Below are 13,812 nucleotides of genomic sequence, written 5' to 3' on the forward strand. Positions count from 1 at the left end.
CCAGGCAAATACCCGCTCCTCGTCGATCCGGTGATCCGAGAGAGCCGGGTGAAGAAGGTGCTAGTGGACGGGGGGAGCAGCATCAACGTCACCTTCCCCCGGACGCTCCACGGCTTGGGAGTTCACCTCAAAGAGCTCCACGAGTCGGACACTCCTTTCTTCGGCATCGTGCCAACGGAAGGGGAATACTCGCTGGGCCACATCTACATGCCGGTCACCTTCGGAACTCCGGAGAACTACAGAACCGAGTTCCTGAGGTTCGAAGTGGCGAACTTCGACTGCGGGTACAACGCCATCATCGGGAGGCCGGGACTGGCCAAATTCATGGCCATCCCTCATTACACATATATGATACTGAAGATGCCAGGACCGCAAGGAATCATAATCGTGCGCGCCGACTTCCAAGGCGCCACAGAGTGTTTCCGAGTGGCCATCCAAGCAGCCCTCACCACCAAGCCGTCAGCGGTTCCTTCAACACTGGCGAACTCTAAGCCTGAGGAGGACCTTGCAGTACCGACAAACGAAGCTCAGGCCGCGACCTCTATGCGGCCGACTGAAGAAACCAAGAGGATCAACCTGGGGTTCGCTGATGAACGCAAGACTGCCATCATCAGCTCCAGCTTGGACGACAAATAGGAAAGCGCGCTCATCCAGTTTCTGCAAGATAACCGAGATGTATTCGCATGGCAACCTGCGGATATGCCGGGAGTCCCAAGAGAACTGGCCGAGCACAAACTGAAGGTCTATCCCCAGGCAAGGCCGATTCAGCAAAAACTACGTCGTTTCACGCCCGACAAGAGAGAGGCCATTCGCACCGAGTTAGCTCGCTTGGTCGCGGCTGGATTTATTAGGGAGGTGTTACACCCCGAGTGGTTAGCCAACCCTGTTCTTGTACTCAAAAAGAATAAAGTGGATTGGCGCATGTGCGTCGACTATACTGATCTCAACAAACACTGTCCGAAGGATCCCTTCGGGCTCCCAAGGATAGATCAGGTGGTGGACTCCACCGCTAAATGTTCTGTGCTGTCTTTCTTGGATTGCTATTCTGGATATCATCAGATTAGTTTGGCGAAGGAAGATGAGGAAAAAACAACATTCATCACTCCGTTTGGTGCTTTCTGTTATACCTCCATGCCGTTCGGCCTCAAAAACGCTGGAGCGACTTATCAGAGAGCCATCCAAACGTGCTTAGCCGATCACTCGGGCAAGCGTGTGGAGGCCTACGTAGATGATGTGGTAATCAAAACGGAGAATTCGGAAAACTTCATCGAAGACTTACAGCTGGTTTTCAACAGTCTGAGACGATATAAATGGAAGCTTAATCCCGAAAAATGTGTTTTCGGGGTACCAGCAGGAAAGTTGCTCGGGTTTATCGTCTGAGAGCACCTAGAGGGGGGGGGGTGAATAGGTGATCCTGTAAAAAACTTCAAACTTATAGCCACAAAACTTGATTAGGTGTTAGCACAGTTTATGCCAAGTGGCTAGAGAGGAGTCAAAACACAATAACCACAAGAATCCAATCAAGCACAGAGTGACACAGTGGTTTTATCCCGTGGTTCGGCCAAGACCAACGCTTGCCTACTCCACGTTGTGGCGTCCCAACGGACGAGGGTTGCAATCAACCCCTCTCAAGCGGTCCAAAGACCCACTTGAATACCATGGTGTTTTGTTTTCCTTTCACTATCCCGTTTGCAAGGAATCTCCACAAATTGGAGTCTCTTGCCCTTACAAGTATATGATCACAAATGAAACACAGAGTAAGGGAGGGAAGCAACACACACAAATCCACAGCAAAAGCGCACACACACGGCCAAGAATCGAGCTCACAAGACTATCTCAGAGTTCTCACTTAGAACAGAGCTCGAATCACTTAGAAACACAAACGAATGCGCAGAGACTTAGTGTGGATGATCAAGAATGCTCAAAGGTTGCTTGTGTATCTCCTCCATGCGCCTAGGGGCTCCTTTTATAGCCCCAAGGCAGCTAGGAGCCGTTGAGAGCAAATCCGGAAGGCCATCCTTGCCTTCTGTCGTCGGGGGCACCGGACAGTCCGGTGCACACCGGACACTGTCCGGTGCCCGATTTGTTTCCTTAAACGGCGAAGACGACCGTTGCAGACCGTTGGCAGATCTGGCGCTGTTGGCGCACCGGACATGTCCGGTGCACACCGGACAGTCCGGTGCCGTCTTCCGACCGTTGGCTCGGCCACGTGTCCCGCGCGGATTGCGCGGCTGACCGTTGGCCCGGCCGACCGTTGGCTCACCGGACAGTCCGGTGCACACCGGACAGTCCGGTGAATTTTAGCCGTACGTCGCCGGCCAATTTCCCGAGAGCGGCCAGTTCGAGTCGCGCCAGCCTGGCGCACCGGACACTGTCCGGTGCACACCGGACAGTCCGGTGCTCCAGACCGAGCTGGGTCTTGGCAGCACACAGCCAAGTCCCTTCTCCTTTTCTCTATTCTTCTTCTTTCTGTTTCTAACACTTAGACAAATATATTAGTACTTAAAACCAATGTACTAAGGCTTAGAAACATACCTTTACTTCATGATTTTCACCTTGTTCATCCATGTACATAAATTCACATTTAGGCCCTTGTGTTTGCACTCAATCACCAAAATACTTAGAAATGGCCCAAGGGCACATTTCCCTTTCAATCTCCCCCTTTTTGGTGATTTATGCCAACACAACATAAAGCAAGTGGAACAAGTGCAAAATCACTTCAAATAAAAACTCAAATTGGTTTTATTCAATTTTGGCATATATGGATCATCCTTTGCCACCACTTGGTTTGTTTTTTTTTTCAAATCAAACTCAAATCTCTATCTCTAAGTCAAACACACATGTTGAAGTATAAAGAGAGTCATTCCAAAAGAGATTGATCAAAGATTTCACAAACTCCCCCTTTTTCCCATAATCAACACTTCTCCCCACAAGAAGCCAACTTTTGAAAATAGAGACAATAAGAGACAATAAAAGCTTTTGACAAAACAAAAACTCTATTCTACTATTTTCAAAATTTTCAAAATCTCTCAAGTGGTAGCTGATCCATTTATCACTTTGGCCTTTATTTTCTCCCCCTTTGGCATCAAGCACCAAAACGGGATCAATCTTGGCCTTTTAACCCCATTGCCTCACCAAAGTCTTCAATTAAGAGCAAATGGCAATAAGATTTCATGAGATGAACTTGGAATTAGTTACCCTCTCATCGGAGTGCAGTGGAAGTCTTTCATGGTCCAAGCCCACCTTTTCCCTTTCAATCCTCCTTCGAGACTAAATTATCAAACTCAAGCACATGGTTAGTCTCAAAGGGTCAAGTTGTAACACATCTCCCCCTACACATGTGCATCACTTTGCAACGGACTTGTGAGGTCCAGGGAGTGTTTGTACAACTTGAGCACCATAATAATCAACATAATGCAAGAAGAAACATGATCAAAAGCATAACTACATGTATGCTACAATTCAATCCAGGTTCCGCGAATCTAAGACATTTAGCTCACTACGCAACCTGCAAAAGGTCTTCTCATCTAGAGGCTTAGTGAAGATATCGGCTAGCTGGTTCTCGGTGCTAACATGAAACACTTCGATATCTCCCTTTTGCTGGTGGTCTCTCAAAAAGTGATGCCGGATGTCTATGTGCTTTGTGCGGCTGTGTTCAACAGGATTTTCCGCCATGCGGATAGCACTCTCATTATCACATAGGAGTGGGACTTTGCTCAGATTGTAGCCAAAGTCCCTGAGGGTTTGCCTCATCCAAAGTAGTTGCGCGCAACACTGTCCTGCGGCAACATACTCGGCCTCAGCGGTGGATAGGGCAACGGAAGTTTGTTTCTTAGAGTTCCATGACACCAGGGACCTTCCTAAGAATTGGCACGTCCCCGATGTACTCTTCCTATCGACCTTACATCCAGCATAGTCGGAGTCTGAGTATCCAACTAAGTCAAAGGTAGACCCCTTTGGATACCAGAGCCCGAAGCAAGGCGTAGCAACCAAATATCTAAGAATTCGCTTCACCGCCACTAAGTGACACTCCTTAGGATCGGATTGAAATCTAGCACATATGCATACGCTAAGCATAATATCCGGTCTACTAGCGCATAAGTAAAGCAAGGAACCTATCATTGACCGGTATGCTTTTTGATCAACGGACTTACCTCCTTTGTTGAGGTCGGTGTGTCCGTCGGTCCCCATCGGAGTCTTTGCGGGCTTGGCGTCCTTCATCCCAAACCGCTTTAGCAGATCTTGCGTGTACTTCGTTTGGGAGATGAAGGTGCCGTCCTTGAGTTGCTTCACTTGGAACCCAAGGAAGTAGTTCAACTCGCCCATCATCGACATCTCGAATTTCTGCGTCATCACCCTGCTAAACTCTTCACAAGACTTTTGGTTAGTAGAACCAAATATTATGTCATCGACATAAATTTGGCACACAAACAAATCACCATTACAAGTCTTAGTAAAAAGAGTTGGATCGGCTTTCCCAACCTTGAAAGCATTAGCAAGTAAAAAGTCTCTAAGGCATTCATACCATGCTCTTGGGGCTTGCTTAAGTCCATAGAGCGCCTTAAAGAGCTTACACACATGGTCGGGGTACCGTTCATCCTCGAAGCCAGGGGGTTGCTCCACGTACACCTCCTCCTTGATTGGCCCGTTGAGGAAGGCGCTCTTTACATCCATTTGAAACAACCTGAAAGAATGGTGAGCGGCATATGCTAGCAAGATACAAATTGATTCTAGCCTAGCCACAGGAGCAAAAGTCTCCTCGAAATCCAAACCTGCGACTTGGGCATAACCTTTTGCCACAAGTCGAGCCTTGTTCCTCGTCACCACCCCGTGCTCGTCCTGTTTGTTGCGGAACACCCACTTGGTCCCCACAACATTTTGCTTCGGACGAGGCACCAGTGTCCAAACTTCATTGCGCTTGAAGTTGTTTAACTCCTCTTGCATGGCCAACACCCAGTCCGGATCTAGCAAGGCCTCTTCTACCCTGAAAGGCTCAATAGAAGAGACAAAAGAGTAATGCTCACAAAAATTAACTAATCGAGATCGAGTAGTTACTCCCTTGCTAATGTCACCCAGAATTTGGTCGACGGGATGATCCCTTTGAATCATCGCTCGAACTTGAGTTGGAGGTGCCGGTTGCGCTTCTTCCTCCATTACGTTATCATCTTGTGCTCCCCCTTGATCAAGCGCCTCCACTTGAGGTACCTGTTCGTCATCTTTGGTTGGGGGTTGCACCATAGTTGAGGAAGAAGGTTGATCTCGTTCATCTTGTTCCTGTGGCCGTACTTCTCCAATCGCCATGGTCCGTATAGCGGCCGTCGGAACATCTTCTTCATCTACATCATCACAATCAACAACTTGCTCTCTTGGAGAGCCATTAGTCTCATCAAATACAACGTCGCTAGAGACTTCAACCAAACCCGATGATTTGTTGAAGACTCTATACGCCTTTGTATTTGAGTCATAACCTAATAAAAAACCTTCTACAACTTTGGGAGCAAACTTAGAATTTCTACCCTTCTTTACTAGAATGTAGCATTTACTCCCAAATACACGAAAGTACGATACATTGGGTTTGTTACCGGTTAGTAGCTCATACGACGTCTTCTTGAGGAGGCGATGAAGGTAGACCCTGTTGATGGCGTGGCACGCCGTGTTCACGGCTTCCGTCCAAAAGCACTCGGGGGTCTTGAACTCTCCTAGCATCGTCCTCGCCATGTCGATGAGCGTCCTGTTCTTCCTCTCTACCACACCATTTTGCTGTGGTGTGTAGGGAGCGGAGAACTCGTGCTTGATCCCTTCCTCTTCAAGGAACTCCTCCACTTGAAGGTTCTTGAACTCGGACCCGTTGTCGCTTCTTATCTTTTTCACTTTGAGCTCAAACTCATTTTGAGCTCTCCTGAGGAAGCGTTTGAGGGTCCCTTGGGTTTCAGACTTATCCTGCAAAAAGAACACCCAAGTGAAGCGGGAAAAGTCATCAACAATAACTAGACCATACTTACTTCCCCCTATGCTTAGATAGGCGACGGGTCCGAAGAGATCCATATGCAGCAGCTCCAGGGGTCTTGAAGTGGTCATCACATTCTTGCTGTGATGCGCTCCTCCCACCTGTTTCCCTGCTTGACAAGCTGCACAAGGTCTATCTTTTTCGAAATGAACATTGGTTAGACCTATCACATGTTCTCCCTTTAGAAGCTTGTGGAGGTTCTTCATCCCCACATGTGCTAAGCGGCGATGCCACAGCCAGCCCATGCAAGTCTTAGCCATTAAGCATGCATCTAGACCGGCCTCTTCTTTTGCAAAATCAACTAAATAAAGTTTGCCGTCTAATACACCCTTAAAAGCTAGTGAACCATCACTTCTTCTAAAGACAGACACATCTACATTTGTAGATAAACAATTATATCCCATTTGACATAATTGACTGACAGATAGCAAATTATATCCAAGACTCTCCACTAAGAATACATTTGATATAGAATGCTCATTAGAAATTGCAATTTTACCTAGCCCTTTTACCTTGCCTTGATTCCCATCACCGAATATGATTGAATCTTGGGAATCCTTATTCTTGACGTAGGAGGTGAACATCTTCTTCTCCCCCGTCATATGGTTTGTGCATCCGCTATCGATAATCCAGCTTGAACCCCCGGATGCATAAACCTGCAAGGCAAATTTAGGCTTGGGACTTAGGTACCCAACTCTTGTTGGGTCCTACAAGGTTAGCACAAATGTCCTTAGGGACCCAAATGCAAGTCCTGTCTCCCTTGCATTTTGCCCCTAACTTCCTAGCAACTATTTTCCTATCCTTTCTACAAATAGCAAAGGAAGTGTTTAAAGCACAATAAATTATAGAAGGTTCATTCACTACTTTCCTAGGAGCATGAATAACATTCTTTCTAGGCACATGAGCAATATTTCTCCTAGGCATATCCCTATCATGCTTATAAGAAGAACTAGAGGCAAACATGGTATGAGAATCATAAACATGTGAATCAAAATCATTATAAGCATTTCTAGCATTTCTCCTATCATAATACATAAAAGCATGGTTCTTTTTAGCATTACTTGCCATAGGGGCCTTCCCTTTCTCCTTGACGAAGATGGGAGCCTTATGGCTTGTTAAGTTCTTGGCCTCTCTCTTGAAGCCAAGACCATCCTTAATTGAGGGGTGTCTACCAACCGTATAGGCATCCCTTGCAAATTTTATTTTATCAACTTCATTCTTGCTAGTCTTAAGTTGGGCATTAAGACTAGCCACTTCCTTATTTAATTTGGAAATTAAAACTAGATGTTCACTACAGGCATCAACATCGAAATCCTTACACCTAGTGCAAATCTTAACATGTTCTACACAAGAATTAGATTTATTTGCTACTTCTAACTTAGCATTTAAATCATTGTTAACACCTTGTAAAGTAGAAATGGTTTCATGACAAGTAGATAGTTCATAAGAAAGCATTTCATTTCTTTTTACTTCTAAAGCATATGATTTTTGTGCCTCTACAAATTTATCATGTTCATCATACAATAAATCCTCCTGCTTTTCTAAAAGCCTATCCTTTTCATTCAATGCATCAATCAATTCATTGATTTTATCTATCTTAGATCTATCTAAGCCCTTGAACAAGCATGAATAATCTATGTCATCATCACTAGACTCACTATCACTAGAAGAAGCATAAGTGGAGTCTTGAGTACTCACCTTCTTCTCCCTTGCCATAAGACATGTGAGACGCTCGTTGGGGAAGAGAGCCGATTTGTTGAAGGCAGTGGCGGCGAGTCCTTCGTTGTCGGAGTCGGAGGAGGAGCAATCCGAGTCCCACTCCTTTCCTAGATGCGCCTCGCCCTTTGCCTTCTTGTATTGCTTCTTCTTTTCTCTTTTGTTCCCCTTTTCCTGGTCACTTTCATTATCGGGACAGTTAGCGATAAAATGACCAAGCTTACCGCATTTGAAGCATGAGCGCTTCCCCTTGGTCTTGGTCTTGCTTGGCTGCCCCTTGCGACCATTTAGCGCCGTCTTGAATCTCTTGATGATGAGAGCCATCTCTTCATCGTTGAGTCCGGCCGCCTCAATTTGTGCCACCTTGCTAGGTAGCGCCTCCTTGCTTCGTGTTGCCTTGAGAGCGAGAGGTTGCGGCTCGTTGATCAGACCATTCAAGGCGTCGTCCACATATCTCGCCTCCTTGATCATCATTCGCCCGCTAACAAATTTCCCAAGAACTTCTTCGGGCGACATCTTGGTGTACCTGGGATTTTCACGTATATTGTTCACCAAGTGAGGATCAAGAACGGTAAATGACCTTAGCATTAGGCGGACGACGTCGTGGTCCGTCCATCGCGTGCTCCCGTAGCTTCTTATCTTGTTGATAAGGGTCTTGAGCCGATTGTATGTTTGCGTTGGCTCCTCGCCCCTTATCATTGCGAACCGTCCAAGCTCGCCCTCCACCAACTCCATCTTGGTGAGTAAGGTGACGTCGTTCCCCTCATGAGAAATTTTGAGGGTGTCCCAGATTTGCTTGGTGTTATCCAAGCCGCTCACCTTATGGTATTCATTCCTGCACAAGGAAGCTAGAAGAACAGTAGTAGCTTGTGCATTCTTATGAATTTGTTCATTAATGAACATGGGACTATCCGAACTATCAAAATGCATTCCACTCTCTACAATCTCCCATATACTAGGATGGAGAGAGAATAGGTGACTACGCATTTTGTGGCTCCAAAATCCGTAGTCCTCTCCATCAAAGTGTGGGGGCTTGCCGAGTGGAATGGAGAGCAAATGAGAATGTGAACTTTGCGGAATACGAGAGTAATCAAAAGAAAAGTTCGAATTAACCGGTTTTCTTCTCTCGTAGTCGTTGTGGTCCTCGTCCTTTTGGGAAGAAGTAGACTCGTCGCTGTCGTAGTAGACGATCTCCTTGATGCGCCTGGTCTTCTTCTTCTTCCCTTCCTTCCGTCTTTGGCCCGAGCCGGAGTCGGTAGGCTTATCGTCCTTCGGCTCGTTGACGAAGGATTCCTTCTCTTTGTCGTTGATCACTATACCCTTCCCCTTAGGATCCATCTCTTCGGGCGGTTAGTCCCTTTGTGAAGAGAACGGCTCTGATACCAATTGAGAGCACCTAGAGGGGGGGGTGAATAGGTGATCCTGTAAAAAACTTCAAACTTATAGCCACAAAACTTGATTAGGTGTTAGCACAATTTATGCCAAGTGGCTAGAGAGGAGTCAAAACACAATAACCACAAGAATCCAATCAAGCACAGAGTGACACAGTGGTTTTATCCCGTGGTTCGGCCAAGACCAACGCTTGCCTACTCCACGTTGTGGCGTCCCAACGGACGAGGGTTGCAATCAACCCCTCTCAAGCGGTCCAAAGACCCACTTGAATACCACGGTGTTTTGTTTTCCTTTCACTATCCCGTTTGCAAGGAATCTCCACAAATTGGAGTCTCTTGCCCTTACAAGTATATGATCACAAATGAAACACAGAGTAAGGGAGGGAAGCAACACACACAAATCCACAGCAAAAGCGCACACACACGGCCAAGAATCGAGCTCACAAGACTATCTCAGAGTTCTCACTTAGAACAGAGCTCGAATCACTTAGAAACACAAACGAATGCGCAGAGACTTAGTGTGGATGATCAAGAATGCTCAAAGGTTGCTTGTGTATCTCCTCCATGCGCCTAGGGGCTCCTTTTATAGCCCCAAGGCAGCTAGGAGCCGTTGAGAGCAAATCCGGAAGGCCATCCTTGCCTTCTGTCGTCGGGGGCACCGGACAGTCCGGTGCACACCGGACACTGTCCGGTGCCCGATTTGTTTCCTTAAACGGCGAAGACGACCGTTGCAGACCGTTGGCAGATCTGGCGCTGTTGGCGCACCGGACATGTCCGGTGCACACCGGACAGTCCGGTGCCGTCTTCCGACCGTTGGCTCGGCCACGTGTCCCGCGCGGATTGCGCGGCTGACCGTTGGCCCGGGCGACCGTTGGCTCACCGGACAGTCCGGTGCACACCGGACAGTCCGGTGAATTTTAGCCGTACGTCGCCGGCCAATTTCCCGAGAGCGGCCAGTTCGAGTCGCGCCAGCCTGGCGCACCGGACACTGTCCGGTGCACACCGGACAGTCCGGTGCTCCAGACCGAGCTGGGTCTTGGCAGCACACAGCCAAGTCCCTTCTCCTTTTCTCTATTCTTCTTCTTTCTGTTTCTAACACTTAGACAAATATATTAGTACTTAAAACCAATGTACTAAGGCTTAGAAACATACCTTTACTTCATGATTTTCACCTTGTTCATCCATGTACATAAATTCACATTTAGGCCCTTGTGTTTGCACTCAATCACCAAAATACTTAGAAATGGCCCAAGGGCACATTTCCCTTTCATCGTCAGCCACCGAGGAATTGAGGCTAATCCGGATAAGATTGAAGCTATCATGAAGATGGAAGCACCTCGATCACAAAAGAAGGTTCAGCGACTTACGGGATGTATGGCAGCTCTGAGCAGATTTATATCCAGGCTGGGGGAAAAAGGTTTGCCATTTTACAAGCTACTCAAGAAGGTGGATAAGTTTCAGTGGACTTCAGAAGCACATGAAGCTCTAGATGCACTGAAGAAATTCTTGACAACACCACCAGTACTGAAGCCACCCCGACGAGCTACGTCAACTCAACCAGCTGAAGATTTGCTACTGTATATCTCTTGCACGACTCACGTGGTAAGCACCGCGTTGGTAGTCGAGCGAGTAGAAGAAGGACATGCCTATCCAGTACAACATCCTGTTTACTTCATCAGTGAAGTTCTAGGCCCCTCAAAGAAAAAGTACCCTCAAGTTCAGAAGCTATTATACGCAGTACTTCTAACTGCCCGCAAGCTGCGTCACTACTTTGATGACCACAAAGTCATAGTAGTCACTGGTTTTCCAATAGGGGATATTCTTCACAACAAGGAAGCCATTGGCCGAATAGCCAAGTGGGCTTGCGAGCTGGGATCTCATGACATCGAGTTCCGACCCCGCACTGCCATCAAAACTCAAGCACTGGTCGATTTCGTATCAGAGTGGACTGAACAGCAAGTACCAGATAACCCAGAGACTGCAGAAGTATGGCGAATGTATTTCGATGGCTCGCTGAAGCTATAGGGAGCAGGAGCAGGAATTCTCTTCACCGCACCTGGAGGCGAGCACCTCAAATACGCCCTCCAGTTGTTATTTCCAGCCTCCAACAATGCAGCCGAGTATGAAGCTCTGATCCATGGATTGAACATCGCCATATCATTGGGCATCAAGAGATTGATGGTATACGGAGACTCTATGGTAGTCATTAGCCAGATAAACAAAGAGTGGGATTGTTCAAGCGATTCAATGGGAAAATACTGCACTGCCGTCCGAAAGTTGGAAGACAAATTTGAGGGTCTAGAATTTCATCATGTAGAAAGAGATCGGAACACAGCAGCCGATGTACTGTCCAAGCTAGGATCCAGTCGAACTTAGGTCCCACCCGGAGTCTTTGTGCAAGAAATTATACAGCCGAGTATCTCAATGGATCAAACAGAAGAGTGCAACATCATAGATCAACCCGAGTCAGACTCTGATGACTGGAGAAGGCCGATCATCAAGTATATAAAGAATGAAGAAGAACCAGACGACAAGAACTCGGCAGAGCGCATTGCCAGACAGTCGGCTCACTATACACTCATTGGGGAGACATTGTACAGAAGGGGTGCATCAGGCGTCCTCATGAAGTGCATTCTCCCGTCCACTGGGAAGCAACTTCTGGAGGAGGTCCATGCTGGGCAATGTGGAATACATGCAGCCTCCAGAACACTAGTCGGGAAGGTCTTCAGGTCAGGATTCTATTGGCCAACAGCAAAGAATGATGCAGCCGAGTTAGTTCAGAGGTGCGAAGCTTGCCAATACTTGTCAAAGCAACAACATCTGCCAGCACAACAACTGCAGACCATACCAGTAACTTGGCCTTTCGCATGCTGGGGACTGGATATGATTGGACCTTTCAAGAAAGCTCAAGGGGGATACACTCATGTATTGGTAGCGATCGACAAATTCACTAAATGGATAGAGTTCAAGCCCATTGCTTCTTTAACCTCTGCTAAGGCCGTGTAATTCATACAAGACATAATATTCAGATTCGGGATACCAAACAGCATCATAACTGACTTAGGATCCAACTTCACAAGTTCAGAATTCTTTGACTTCTGCGAGCAAAAGAGCATTCAGATCAAGTATGCATCTGTAGCACATCCAAGAGCCAACGGGCAGGTTGAGCGAGCCAACGAGATGATATTGGAGGCACTCAGGAAAAAGGTCTTCGATAAGAATGAAAAATTCGCAGGGAAGTGGATAAGGGAATTGCCCTATGTTGTTTGGAGCCTAAGAACCCAACCTAGCCGAGCTCTGCATGGAAACACTCCTTTCTTCATGGTCTATGGGTCGGAGGCAGTGCTACCCGCAGATCTCAAGTTCGGGGCGCCAAGATTAATCTTCGAAAACATAGCAGAAGTCAAGGCCACCAGGCTGGAGGACATCGATATACTTGAAGAAGAACGGTTGAATGCAGTAATCCAATCAGCACGGTACCAGCAGACTCTAAGGCGCTATCACGACAAGGCTGTGCGACAGCGATCCTTTTCAGTAGGAGATCTCGTCCTCCGCCGAATTCTAACGGGGGAAGGACGGCACAAGTTGTCGCCCTTATGGGAAGGACCCTTCATAGTAGTAGAAGTCACTCGGCCAGGATCATATCGTCTCACTCAGATGGATAGCACAGAAGTCGGGAACTCCTGGAACATAGAACACCTCAGGAAGTTTTATCCCTAGCTGTATTTCAGAAGCTATTGGGACGACGATGTACTCTGTAAAGTGGAAACAGGCCATCAATAAAAAAGGGGTTTTCAAAGATACTCAGTTTGTTCACGATTGACTTGCTTTCTTACTTAACTCGGGGTGACCACTATGCCCTACTAACGGAGCAATCGGCTTAAGTCGGCAACGACTTAAGGCGGTGCGACATGCTCACGCTTACTTAACTCGGGGTGACCACTATGCCCTACTTACGGAGCAATCGGCTTAAGTCGGCAACGACTTAAGGCGGTGCGACATGCTCACGCTTACTTAACTCGGGGTGACCACTATGCCCTACTAACGGAGCAATCGGCTTAAGTCGGCAACGACTTAAGGCGGTGCGACATGCTCACGCTTACTTAACTCGGGGTGACCACTATACCCTACTAACGGAGCAATCGGCTTAAGTCGGCAACGACTTAAGGCGGTGCGACATGCTCACGCTTACTTAACTCGGGGTGACCACTATGCCCTACTAACGGAGCAATCGGCTTAAGTCGGCAACGACTTAAGGCGGTGCGACATGCTCACGCTTACTTAACTCGGGGTGACCACTATACCCTACTAACGGAGCAATCGGTTAAACTCGGTGGCGACTTAAACCGGTGCAACATGCTCACGACTACGCAATTCAGGGTGACCACTACGCCCTACTGACAAAAGCAAGCGACTTAAGTCAGCAGCGACTTAAGGCGATCCGACGAGATTACAATTACTCATATAAGGATGACTTCTATATCCCGCAAACAAATTTCATAACCATCGCGCATCATTTTACTACTGCAAATTCACAGACTGATGAATTCTGAAACAATACGAGAATAACAATGTCGTTTAAGTACTGAAATGATGTCCTCTAACAAATATTCAATCATGCTAACCGCGCGCTCAAAGCACGCAAAATGTTTCTCTATTTCGCAATATCTTTCTCAGGAGCGATCGATGAGGAAGGAC

This window comes from Zea mays, chromosome 10, assembly GCF_902167145.1.
Source record: "Zea mays cultivar B73 chromosome 10, Zm-B73-REFERENCE-NAM-5.0, whole genome shotgun sequence".
NCBI classification, from domain to species: domain Eukaryota; kingdom Viridiplantae; phylum Streptophyta; class Magnoliopsida; order Poales; family Poaceae; genus Zea; species Zea mays.